Genomic DNA, 13,831 nt, shown 5'->3' with positions numbered 1-13,831 from the left:
AAAAAATCAATGTTTTTCCTTTTAGCGTTTCCATCCACAGGTCTTTCTAGTGTTTGAGAACACAGTCAAGCGGGGTGTTGATAGAGACTGAATGATGATGTCCTGTGCCCTGGAAAAGAGGACGTGAAGAGGGCTTGGTGCCCTGAAAATCCCAAGCGAGCCTGGGTCCCTGAAGAGGGGACATCCCTTCTCAACCTGCTGTGCTCTGTCCATTTCAGCAGCGGATCAGTGCCGAAGCCTGGGTTGTTGGCTGCCACATTCAGAACATTCATGGGATCTCCTGCTTTATGGACTTCCCAGAGTCTATGGGGACGTGACCCTGACCTGAGAGCTGGTAGAATCCCTCCCCCATTTGAGACTAGTGGCTAATATTTTGAAAACTCTCTCTCTCTCCCTCTCTCTCTCTCTCTCCCTCTCTCTCTCTCTCTCTCTCTCTCTCTCTCTCTCTCTCTCTCTCTCTCTCTCTCTCTCTGTTGTTTGGATGGTTGTGTGGTCTTGGCTGTCATAAGCCTTGGCCTAGCCCATCTAGAAGGTCAGATGAACAAGAGAAACAAAGAAAGACAACTTCTGATATGCAGAGCACACTGTGGGGTGGGACCTGTTGCCAGCCACTGGGTCTTGATGAACCTGGGGGCTTTGGCTTCATTTTTTGCCATGACCAGGTACAGGGGGAGAGTCTGAACCTTCAGGCCACAACCCAGGAGGAAATGGGGTGTCAGGTCACAGTGCCAGTGACATACCCCTGCAGCATTTTGTACCTCTGGGCCCCTGGTTCCACCCCTGCAGCAGGCTGAGAGTTTGCACAGAAGGCCAAAGAGAAAGGGCAGGAAACCAGCTATCTGTGTGCAAAGCTGTGTGTGCACTCGGGGCTCTCTGTCTCCATCATCTTCACAGGAGGGGAGACTGGGCAAGAGCCTTGGCCGAGGCAGAAGGGGTTGAGAAGTCAGGTACCCAGCACAGGTTCTCTTGCCACCATGATGGAGTGGCAGTTCTTCACCAAATGTCATGGCATGGAGCCATGGAAAGGAAGCAGGGCTAGGCCATGCACCTCTGATTATAACAGTGATATCCTGCTTTGCCCCAGACCAGGACTCTGATGTGCTTGGGAGATGGATGTAAAGGGACTGGAGGATGACTACTGGTTCCCATCATTTCCTGGGCCTGTGTCAGCTAGCCAGAGATGAGTGGAACAAGGACATGAAAAGAGTGTACACGGCACATCTCAGGTACTGCCCAAATCTCATTACCTGGGAGGTAGCTTGGGAAATGAATTAAAGGAAAAATTTGAGACCCCTCTTTCCTTCAGAGAAGCTGAGGAGAGTGTGGACAGTGTGGAGCTAAGGCAATGCTCCATATAAAACCCCAAATATTTGACAAAAAAGTGTGTATTGTGTGTAGTGTGTTATTGTGTGTGTGTGTGTTTGGTGTGGTGTGTGTTTGTGTGGTGTTCTATGGTGTGTGTATGTATTGTAGGTGGAGTTTTCCTGTCCAGGCAGCATTCCCAATTAAACCCTCAGAGGCTTAATATTAATTATAAATGCTTGACTGATAGCTCAGGCTTGTTACTAGCTAACTCTTACAACTTAAATTAACCCATATTTCTTATCTAAGTTCTACCACGTGGCTCATGGCTTGTTACCTCATTTTGTACACATACTGCTTCCTTTGTGTCTCCTGGTGTCTCTTCTGACTCCACCCTTCTTCCTCCCTGCAGTCTCAGTTTGGCTGTCCCACCTATACTTTCTGCCTGGCTACTGGGTAGTCAGTTCTTTATTAACTGATGAGAGTAATATAGATTCACAGTGTACAGAAAAAATATTCCACACATTTCCCCCTTTTTGTCTAATTAAAAAGGAAGGTTTAACCTTAACATAGTAAAATTATATGCAACAAAAACAGTTGTCAGGTAAGAATTAGAGTTACAATATCCAGTCCATTTTTATTTGGCAAAATTAGAGAACATACTCTGTTATTTATCTTCTTTGTGAGTCTAAAGTTTTATGCCTAATTTACCATTTATCATAACTAAGGAAAACTTTACCTATGACTCTCTAGTCTTCAACTCCAACAAAGACCCCAGAAGGGTGAAATGTTACCTAACAACAGGGACATCTTGCTGTCTGGACAGTCACTCAAAGTTTTTTTGTAATATTGGGGCATCCATCTTTGGCCCACAGGCCTAGTATATTTCATAGACTTTTCTGAAAAGCAGGGAATTTTGAAAGATTGTCATATCTTGTCCTGGCACTTTCTTTTGCATCCTGCTGGTCCAGTTTGGACAGTATATTGTCAGAAATTGAGGCAAGGGCAGTTTTTTACCCAAATGGTTAGTTTTTACTATAAAGAAAACAAATTCATATGGAAGTTTTTCAATGCCCATCGTCTTCTCTGAAGTAAATTGGTGCTGCCAGGAGCAGATGTGTTTCATTGTCAAGAAAACTCCTAGGTTATTAAAACATATTAAATGCTATACTCTGTAGGTCTTTGAAGTATTTGATGACTATTTATCTATTTCAATGTATCTGTGTATGATCTTGAAAACATACCTAACATGACTATAAGTTTGATTATTATAGATGACTATTAATCTGTATTTCTTAATTATACATTTTTAAATGAGTTGCATAAGCACAATACCCCAAACAAGAGTAGAAACATACATATGGTATAGCAAAAATAACTTTAAATTTGTATCAATAAACCAAATTCCATTCCAATGTAAAATATTTAAGACTAATAGTTGTTTTAGTTTAAAAGTATTCAATAATCTACCCTTTTATCCTATCATTTCTGTATTCCCCTCCTCATTTTTCAGAACAAGATCCCTGAATCTAATCTCTTTTGTTCAACTTTTTTCCTGCCTATTATCAGGAACAATTTGTAACCTATCCCCCTTAAATGACAATAAAGATCTGTAACCCATCTTTTAGGAGTGTGGGTGCTGTTTTCTCTACATTGCTTCATGTTGTCTTGGGGCACTGGAATCTTTGAGGGAACCTTGAGAAAATCAGGATAATTGACAAGTCTTGGCTGGAGTATTCTGTGAGGCTGGATCATCTCAGTCAGCAGGCTTGAAGCTCTTTTGGATGCTGGCTCACCTGGACCATCCACTATTGGTAGAATTATTAAGGCAACTCCACGTAGTTAAAAGGGAGGTTTATTTTGTGAGGTAACTTACAAGTGAAGGGATAGGTAACAGGGTCTGGGAAAGGTGAAGCGCAGTCCAACGGTGTTCTCTGGAGAATTCTGGTCAGTCTGCCTCCAGTGTCCAGGATCCAGGAACCAAGAGAGCCAGCCCATTCAGATCTTGGGTCTTCAGGGGTCCTGTCTCAGCTCCACCTTGTAGGCGTGACAGTTACTGAAGCCTCGATGGGGGTGGTACTTCCAGGTCAAAGCTGGAACGACTACCCACTATAATCCACTTTTATTGGTGTCTGGTCCACTTGCTCTGAAAATACATAAACTTTGGAAGGTAACATACATCTCTGCATTAATGTAAGTATAGACTGTGCATTGTACACAAGTCAGCCAAAGATGATTCTTTTTTGTTTTATGTTTGAGCAAGTAATATATATATATATATATATATATATATATATATATATATATATATATATATATATATATATATATATATCACATGTATTGTAGTTCTTCTAGGTTTATTTCTTTATGTTTGTAGCCAGGATTTTCAGGGGATCTTCCTTGATCAAACCTGAACATCTTTAACTTTGAATAAATCCACAGCTTTTTGTTTTCTGTAGAAATAAAAGCAGAACCTCTTTTCCAAAGTAACGTATCTTTTGACTTCCATTTGGAAGTCAAGACATTTTTAAAATATATGGGTTGGTTTAATCCAGCAGCATTTAAAATCAAATGTCTCTTAGCAGCTATTGCTTCTTCCTCTACAGTCAAAAAATTCAAAGACAACACAATAATATACAGTATCCAGACTCTCTGTGTAGTGGGTGGCTGTTTGAGTCATACCTTGAAGCACTGCCCCTAGTGAGGTAGCAGGTAGCTGTTACACCTGCCTATGGCCTTAAGATACATGCCCCTGGGGGACCCTTAAGACCTGGGGTGCATGTACACTCTCTCTCTTTGCTACCTCTGTCTTGTGAGTCAACCCCCAAATAAATTTCTTTGATCATTAAGCAGGCTCTGTGGATCGCTAGTGATATAATCCCATTATCTGGCTCCCAATGGATAGGTATAGGATATTAAGGTAGATTGTTGTATATATTACTAAACTAATTTAGTAAAATGTCAGCCTTAGATAATTTGCACAGTTATGGATTCTTGTACGTTGCTACAAATGTAAACCATCTTTATATTCCCATTTAAGATAATTTGTATATTGATACAAATACAAAATGATATTTCTTGTATTGTACATATATTTTTACCCCTATTTGAAATACCTTGTATACTGATACAAATGTAAAATTGTATTTGTCATATTGTATGTATGTTCTACCTCTGTTTAGGATATTTTGTATACTGATACATATTGTTGTCATATTGCATATTGCACTATACATTTCTACCTCTGTTTAAGATATTTTCTGTATTGTCACAATTTTCAGGTCATTGTCCTTTTACTGTACATTTGCTTGCAGAGTGTTTACCTTGTTTACATGAAGCCTTGGTCCTTAGGTTATTTAGATAGATAAGACTTACAGATTTATAGTTACCTATGCTTGTCATCTCTATAGTTATTTTAGAGGTTGTCCAGATTTATAGATACATAGGTCAGAAAGACAGGTAATCTTCAAACAATTTATAGACCTAGAGAATATGACATTTAAATAACTTAGACTTCTGTTGACATGAGACACAATTGCTCCTGGCAGCACCAATCTGATCCCGAGAGAATGTTGGGCATCTAAGACATTTCTGTTTGGAAGTTTGTCTTCTTCCTGGCACATAATGCTGACAGTATGAACGCTGTCCTTTCTGGACGAATGGGACACAAGGAAAAGCAACTACTGAATTCTGCCAAGACAGGGTAAGATGGTCTTTCAAAATTCCTGCTTCTGAAAATGGTCTGTCAGATAAATCTAGGCCTGTAGCCAAATTGAATGCCCCAATGGTGCTGAGAAACTTTAGGTGACTGTCCAGGCTGCCAGCTGTCTGTCTATTCTCTAACGATTTCGGAAAGTTGCTTGCGTGCATTTCCTGTTTTCTCAGATATTATTATATTCCTTCTAAGACCTTTGATGGGACTGAAGACTAATAGTTACAGTTACAATCTTCTCATATCTTAGCTAGAACATACTAAATACTGCATTTAGATTCTTCAGGATAGGACAGCTTTTAGAATAATCTCTCTAACATACCATTTACCTATGTTCTGGATGTCTCTGGATTTTAGTATGTGTCTCTTGTTTGATGTTGTTCTTGTTGGTTGTAATTGCATTTTGCTTAGGTCATTACCCGTTATTTCTCCTGGACAGTATTTAATAATCATTCTTATTGTATATAGTTTTGTGTTAGGTTAGAACTTTCTTATTTCGACAAAAGGGGGAGATGTAGTGGGTGGCTCTTTGAACCATGCCATGAATACTGCCACTAGTGAGGAAGCAGGTAACTGTTACACCTGCCTATGACCTTGAGGTATATGCCCCTGGGTCATGTCCACTGGGGGGACCCTAAAGACCTGGGATGTACGTAAGCTCTCTATCTTCACCACCTCGTGGTTTTGGATGCTGGTAAGGACCAGGGCAGAGTTTACCAGAGAATCACATTGGACCATGCCTCACCCTTCCAGAATCCTGCAACAAATTCCTTTATTCTATCTTGTGAGTTAACCCCCAAATAAATTCCTTTGCTCAGTAAATAGACTCTGGATTGCTAGTGATTTAATCCCAGTATCTCTGTGTATTTTCCATCTTTATGTGGCTTTTTAAAAATATTACTTTACTCCCTTTTTAAGGACTTTAGTTTTAAAACTATATTTGCTTAATCTATGACTGCATATGCTCTTTCTCCTCTCTCTTCCAAGCCCATGTACATTATTAAATACACTGTAACCCATTCAGAGGCTTTTTTCTGTCTGAATCTGTCTTTACCATGTATCTGAATCTTTTCTGTTTGCATGAGCAAAACTTAAACATGCCATGCAGCTCAGTTCATGGCTGGTAGAGCTTGCTCTGGTGGCTCAAGCCTTCAGGCAATGGCTGGGAGACATGTCTCTGTACCGCAGCCAGCATGAGAGACATGAGACTAGAAAGGCATGTTTGGCTCTGTTTTTGTGCATTTGGAACCTATTTTATTTTAAGCTTTCTCAGGTTTTATGTGGATATATGTTGCCCAATGATGTGTGCCATTTGTAGGCAGACATTTCTTTCCCACGTGCCGGTTCCCAAATAACTGACATGGAGACTTAATATTAATTGCAAACACTCACCCGATAGCTTAGGCTTGTTACTAGCCAACTCTTACAACTTAAATTAACACAATTTTTTAAATCTAAGTTCTACCACATGGCTCATGGTGTGTTACCTCATTTCATACATGTCCTGATTCCTCTGTGTCTCCTCTGACTCTTCCTCCTAGCATTCTCAGTTTGACTGTCCTGCCTATACTTCCTGCCTGGCTACCGGCCAGTCAGTTGTTTATTAACCAATGAGAGTAATATATATTCACACTGTACAGAAGGATTATTCCACAGCAGTGTATGATGTGTGTGTGTGCACGCATGTGTGTGTAGTGTGTGTGTATGGTGTGTGCTGCGTGTGTATTGTGTGCTGTGGTGTGTGTGTGTGTGTGTGTGTGCATGTGTGTGTATGATGTGTACTGTGTGTATATTGTGTGCTGTGTGTGTATGTGTGTGTGTATTGTGTGCTGTGTGTGTGTGTATGTGTTGTGCAGTGTGTATGGTGTGTGTGTGGTGTGTGTGTCTGTGGTGTGTGCATACAGTGTGTGTGTGTGTGTGTGTGTGTGTGTGTGTGTGTGTGTGTGTGTGCGCGCATGTGTGTGTTTGTTAAAAGTACATATTAACTTTGGAGATGGAGTTGCCAAAGGGTTGCCATGCGTTTAGACCAAGGCACATCCACAGACTTTCTAGGTGAGTTCTGAGTTTTGCTTTCAGTGTATGTCTTCTGAGAAACCAAAGTTTCTCTCCTGCTCCATGTACATTTTCTGTCATAGGAGTCCCCAAGTGGTGAATATCCTGAGGCCTCTTAAATGCTGGCTCTGTGGTCACAGGATGTGGCAGTTATGAGTTCTGTCTCCAGAGAAGAGGATTGGGAGCCGTAGTTTAAAGGAAGACAGAAGTAGAAGAAAAGGAAAAGTTCAGGGCTCTGGGGAAAGACTGTGTTCTCAGGAGGAGTTCGTTTGACTCCTGGCCAAGTCTCCAAGAATTCTCCGGAGGTGGAGTGGGATTTCATTTGTAGGCATAAATTTCTCTCAAAGAGAACTTTAGGCACCCTGCCTAAATGCAAGGAAGGCATACTTCAGCAACTAAAACTGAGCCTTTTGAGGCATTTTGAAATTCACTGTTGTCCAGCACTAACTATTCTTTAAAGGTGTTTTTAGACCTTTAAAAATAGTCTAGGTTGCTTTGTCTAGATTTGGGGTACCTTGATGAATCTGTCTCTATGCAAAAATTTTAGGAAAGACTGCAGGGTTGTCTGATGAAGGACCTCAATTCGTTCTTGTGCCCTCCAGTGGTCTCCTCATCAGTGATCCACAGTGGACTTTAGGAAGACACTTCTATCCTCTCCCCCTCCAGCAAGGCTGTCTACAAGCTGGGGAGGACCAGAGTAGCAGGTTCCTTGGGGAGATGTCTGGAGGGAGGGTGGAAAAGCAGAGAAAGTTTAGGGTAGTTTAGGGTACACAGGATGTGCGAGGAGAGCTTTCACTTCTGAGATCCGATGTGAGTTTCTCCACTGTCTGAGGGTCAAGAATTATGAGTCAAGCAAAAATCAACAAAACCTCAAAACAAGAAACTTGCTGTGAAAATCATCCACAGAGACACAGTACCCTTTGATTTTTAAGAGACATTTCAAGCAAGAACGTTAAACCAGAGATGGTCTGTGTTTAAGGTTACAATTTGCATGCCATTTTGAGTTTGACCTTACTGCACTCTCATGTTCAGACCTGTGCTTTCCTGAGAAGATTCCTGCGGACTCTGAGCCCTGTTTACACTCGCAGCACATGCCTCAACTTCCTTTGGTCTTTGCCCTTTCTCGTCTGTGAACCTGTGTAATGTACTTCGGAAATCGCCTTACAATCTCATTTGCCAAAGTGAAACACCTCTAATAAAAAGAAGTATACCCAAACATTTTAATGTAATCTCATAAATCCTTTGAAGAATGCAACTTCAAGAGACACAAAATCACATGGATAACTGCTGTTAAAGACACCAAGAGGGGCCGCTAATACTGCGTTTACCTTAGTAAGGCCCGACTTCACTTCACACGCCCGGGCTCTGGAGTTCCTTCTGCTGCATAATCAAGACCCCAGCTTCTCTGAGATGGGGCCTCAGAAGAGACCCTCTCGGGCTGCTGCAGCCAGTGGTGTTAGGTTCTGTCTCTCACTGCTCTGCAGGTACTGTGGGGCTGGGGACAATGTCAGAGAATTCTCTAATGATGGCTCTAAAATTCAGCATTCACCCAAGTAGTGCATAAGATTTTGGGGCTCCCCTTACTAAAAAGAATGTTAAGTAAGAATGATCATTACAGTTTGGCAAGGCATTTGGAAGAAGGCTCTTGATGACAGTAGAGCAGTTCAGAGGGTGTGACATGAAACACAATGTTCAGGGGCACGAACAAAAAGTCTCTGCTTATGTCACGTTATCGCCCGGAAGGAAACAGTCTTTTCCCAGCTATATTAAAGAGCTTCTCGGAGCCACTGGAAATGAATGGATGAACGAACAAAAAACAGCCTCCCCTTATTTGGTTCTAAAATTAGTCGTTTCCAATTTTGCATGCAAATAAACTAATTTAGGAATTTAAAAAAAAATCTCTCTTTTGCTAATGCAATTTGAAATCTTGGGATTGGGAGGCCCCATGTGCCAGTAAATTTACATGAGGGGGCAGCAAAGGAGTTATAATGCTAGGTGCACTTTCAGGAGAGGTTGACTGAGTTTTAGAGGGAGTCACACATTACACTTCGGAAAATTATTTTGATGGCTAAGATCGAGACAACTGTGGCTTTGGCTGTGACGGTTTGACAACTGTTCTCACAAAAGTGCCAGCCGTCAAGGCAGTAGCACTCTCTAGTGTGTCCCAGGATTACTTGGTAGAGGGAGGGAGGGAGGCTCAGACCCCCAGTCTGTTAGGAACACCCCACCTCCCAGACCTCTGACCTGGAATGAGGGATGTTGTAAGTTGAGACTGTCTACACTTCCACAAGGCTTTATGTGGCAAAAACATGGGTCACAAAAACCAATGCTTTGCTCCTCCAAAGTTGGCGTTTAGGTGTAAAGCTCAGAGTCACCACAAGATGTCAGTATAGACTCAGTTATATTGAATTTATGACTTCAAAAGTGACCAGTGCTCTGGTTTCCACATATTGGCTTAATCAAAACAAACAAACAAACAAACAAACAAACAAAGACATACCCTTAACTAGAGACTTGGATATTCTACTCAGTGGTATGCTGGATTCTTTCATGCCAACTTGACACAAGCTAAAGTCGTCTGAGAAGAGGGACATCAATTAAGAAAATGCCTCTATTAGATCAAGCTGTAAACAAACCTCTAGGACATTTTCTTAATTAGTAATTGATGGTGTAGGGCCCAGCCCATTGTGGATGGTGTTATTCCTAGACTGATGTTACTAGGAACTCATAAACTGTGGACCAATAGCTGTAGAACTCCCATGGGACTGGACAAAGCCCTCTGCATAAGCGAGACAGTTGTCTAGCTTGAACAGTTTAAGGAACCCCCCTGGCAGTGAGATCAGGATCTATGCAAGAGGTGGCGTTTTTGGAGCCCAGTGCCTATGGTGGGACACCTTGCGCAGCTTTGGTGCAGGGAGAGGGGTTGGACTTGCCTCAACTGAATGTACCAGGCTCTGCTGCCTCCCCATGGGAGACCTTGCCTTGGAGGAGGTGGTCATAGGGGTGGGTTGTGGAGGAAGGTTGGGGTGAGAGGAGGGAGGAGAGGAGGATCTGTGGTTGGTATGTAAAATGAATAGAAAATTCCTTAATAATAGAAAAAAAAAAAAGAAAAAAAAAGAAAGAAAGAAAGCAGGTTGAACAAGCCATGGGGAGCAAGCCAGTGAGTAGCATTCCTCCATGGCCTCCATGTTCCTGCCCTGTTTGTGTTCCTGTCCTGACTTCCTTTGATGATGAATAGTGATATGGAAGTGTAAGTGATGGTTTTTAGCAGCACTCTTACCCTGGGAGGAAAAGTCATGAAACACAACAGAATATACTAACAAGAGTTTTATTAAGACAAGGAGAAAGGGATAGATGTGATCAGGCCTGCTGAAGGACGTGTGTAAGAAAGGGAGAGGAGGAACATGGGGCCTGTCTTTTTAAGGGCCATCTCGCAGCTGCACATACAGGCCCACATGACTACTACATGCATGCGCATAGATTACATGGTCATGCCACGATTTTGTGACCATGCAGCCATGGGGCATGGGATACGTAGGACAAATGACCCAGAAATGAGTAGGCAGAAATGACTAAGTGTCCCACCAGGCATACATGACCATGGGGGCGTGGTTGGAATTCCTATCAGTAAGTCAGATAAACCCTTTCCTCCCCAACTTGCTTTTGGTCATGGTGTTTCATCACAGCAACAATAATCTAGAATGTTGAGGGCCATACAGACAATGGAGGCCTGGCCTATGGAGTTTCAGGACCATTTGCTGTTTTGAATTAAGATTTTGTCATTCTGGTTAGCTGGGACTGACGAGTCAGCCATGATTAAAAAGAGACCAGTACCAGTGAAGTAAAACCTTTGTATTACTGGGACAATTGATGCTGGTTAGCTGGAGTTAAGAAATTAATGATGATTAAGAAGAAAGCACCATCATTGAGGTGAAATCTTCTGGGAAGTGTTTCCTCAGGGTCAGCACATAAAAGTTGTGTTCCAGAAGTGGCTGAAGTTGTACCTTAAACTAGCAGTCAAAGTTGGTAGTGTAAGAGTCATCTAAGTGGTTTTGAAAGGATAAAGGAGTCATGAAGAGCAGCTTGGCACTATGAGAAGCTAGGAGAGGCCATTGGTTAAAGTGCAACCTCAGTGGCAGTTGAAGGCCCAGAATGAAGGGATTATACAGGAAAGTTTTAAATTTGACATTGGGGCTCAGTGGATAAAGTGTGGTGGTTTGAAAGAAAATGCCCCCTATAGGGAGTGGCACTATTAAGAGGTTTGCCTTTGTTGGAGTAGGTATGGCCTTGTTGGAGGAAGTGTGTCACTGTGGGGATGGGCTTTGAAGTCTCTTATGCTCAAGCTACACCCAGTGTGGCACACACAGTTGCTTCTGCTACCTGTGGATCAAGATGTAGGACTCTCAGTTCCTTCTCCAGCACCATGTCTGTCTGCATGCTGCCATGGAGATAATGGACTAAACCCCTGAAACTGTAAGCCAACCTCAATTAAATGTTTTCCTTTATGAGAGTTGCCATGGTCATGGTGTCTCTTCACATCAATAAAAACCCAGAAGTTGGTACCAGTGATTGGGGTATTGATATGATAAGCCTGACTATGATTTTGTTTGGAGTAGTATGGACTTTGGTACTTTTGGTTAGAAAAGCAGTGGAATGCTTTAAGCACTGCTTAATGGGCCATTCTAGGAGGAGCATGGAAGACAGTAGTGCTAAGAGTTATTTGATCTGTTGGGTCTCACTCAAGAGGTTTCAGAGGAGAATTTTAGTATGTTGCCTAGAGATCATTCTAGTAATATTTTGGTGAAGAAGGTGGCTGCTTTTTCCCCTTGTCCAAACAGTCTACCTGAGGCTAAAGTGAAGAGATTTGGACTAATTCCATTGGCAGACAAAATCTCAAAACAGCCTGGTATAGACTCTGTTGTGCAGCTATTAGTGTTAACTCTAATGGAGATTTATAATGAGAAGAGGCAAGCTGAGAAAGTAAAAATACATAGTGTACAATTTGAAGAGAAAAAGAACAGGAAGTGGAATGGACCTAAGGCTTCTGTTCAAGGAGATAAACAGATTAAGAAATGGAATAAAGGGAGTGGTGATCTCAGGGCAAGACCCTATGCAGCTAAGCTTCCAACTTGTGAAAAGGAATTAAAAAACAGCATAGGTCCAGGCATGGTGGTACATACCACTAATCCCAGCACTCAAGAGACAGAGGCTGGTGGGTCTCTGAGTTTGAGGCCATCCTGGTCTATAGATTGAGATTCAGGACAGCCAAGTTTAGGCAGTGAAGGGAACCATCTATTACACAAAGCTGGTGAAGATGTAATTGAACAAGGGGGTCATGTTACAGCCCCAGCAAGCAGCAGAACTTGGCAGCTTTAGTCATGTGATTCTGGCTTTAGAGTCAAGGATAGAAGAAATGGGTTATGGAATTTGCCTCTGCATCTAAGGAAAGATGCTGAGGCCAGGCATGTGTCAGGGGTGTCCCTGAATGGAGGCCCAGAGAGGCCCTTGCATGAAGCTGTGAAGGTGAAGTCTGTATTGCCTTGGAGATGCCAAGATGTGGGAGAGAGCTGTCAAGGAAAGATGCTAACAAGGATTGGAACGAGTCCAAGAGAAAGAAGTGTGCTGCAGTCAACAAAGCTGAAAGGAGTTGGAGATCTGAAGAGTGTTTGGACATCAGACATGGAGATGCAGAGTTTGGAGTTTGCCCACCTGGTTTTTGGTTTTCCTTTGGTCCAGTATTTCCTCACTATGCCCCCTTCCCTACATTTGGGAGCAGTAATATATATTCTGTGCCATTATATGTTGGAAGTATGTGATCTGCTTTTTTGATTTTATAGGGGATTACAATTAAGAGATTGCATGAATCCCAGAAAAGACTTTGAACTTTAGACTTTTAACTAAGTTTGAGACTGTTATAAGCTTTGGGGAGTTTTGAAGTTGGACTGAATAATTTTTGCATTATGATATGGCCATAAGCCTATGGGAGCCAGGGAGTGGCATGTGGTGGTTTGAAAGAAAATGACCCCCATAGGGAGTGGCACTATTAGGAGATGTGCCTTTGTTGAAGTAGGTATGGCCTTGTTGGAGGAAGAGTGTCACTGTGGGGATGAGCTTTGAGGTCTCCTATGCTCAAGCTACACCCAGTGTGGCACACACAGTTACTTCTACTTTCTGCAGATCAAGATGTAGGACTCTCAGCTCCTTCTCCAGCACCATATCTGCCTGCATGCCACATGAAAATAATGGATTAAACCTCTGAAACTGTAAGCCAACCCCAATTAAATGCTTTCCTTTATAAGAGTTACTATGGTCATGGTGTCTCTTCACAGCAATAGAAACCTTAACTAAGATAGTGTTATTGTACAAGTGTGAGTACCTGAGTTATATCTCAGAACCCGGAAAAGGCCACATGTATAGTGTACTTCTGTTAGCTCAGCTCTAGCATGAAGACCAGCTAACCTGGGATACACAACGTCGAATCAGAGACCATGTTTCAAAGAAGGCACACCTGAGGTAACCTCTGATCTTGACATGCATTCCTTGCACACACACACACACACACACACACACACACACACACACACACACTCAGAGGAAAGAGATTCAAAGAAGCAACTTAATCTTCTGCCTAATGACAGGAAAGAAATTTTCCCATGGAGGGATGGGATGTCAAGGATAATAGGAACTCTAAGGTTTTAGATCTTGCCCAAAGTAACATTGTGGGGACGAACCTAGGGAGAGTTATCCCTCCAGCCTGATACA

Source organism: Peromyscus californicus, unplaced genomic scaffold (assembly GCF_007827085.1).
Source record: "Peromyscus californicus insignis strain IS unplaced genomic scaffold, ASM782708v3 Scaffold_23__1_contigs__length_62951481, whole genome shotgun sequence".
Classification (NCBI taxonomy): domain Eukaryota; kingdom Metazoa; phylum Chordata; class Mammalia; order Rodentia; family Cricetidae; genus Peromyscus; species Peromyscus californicus.
The sequence above is the reverse complement of the archived record's forward strand: the minus strand, read 5'-3'. Positions refer to the sequence as shown.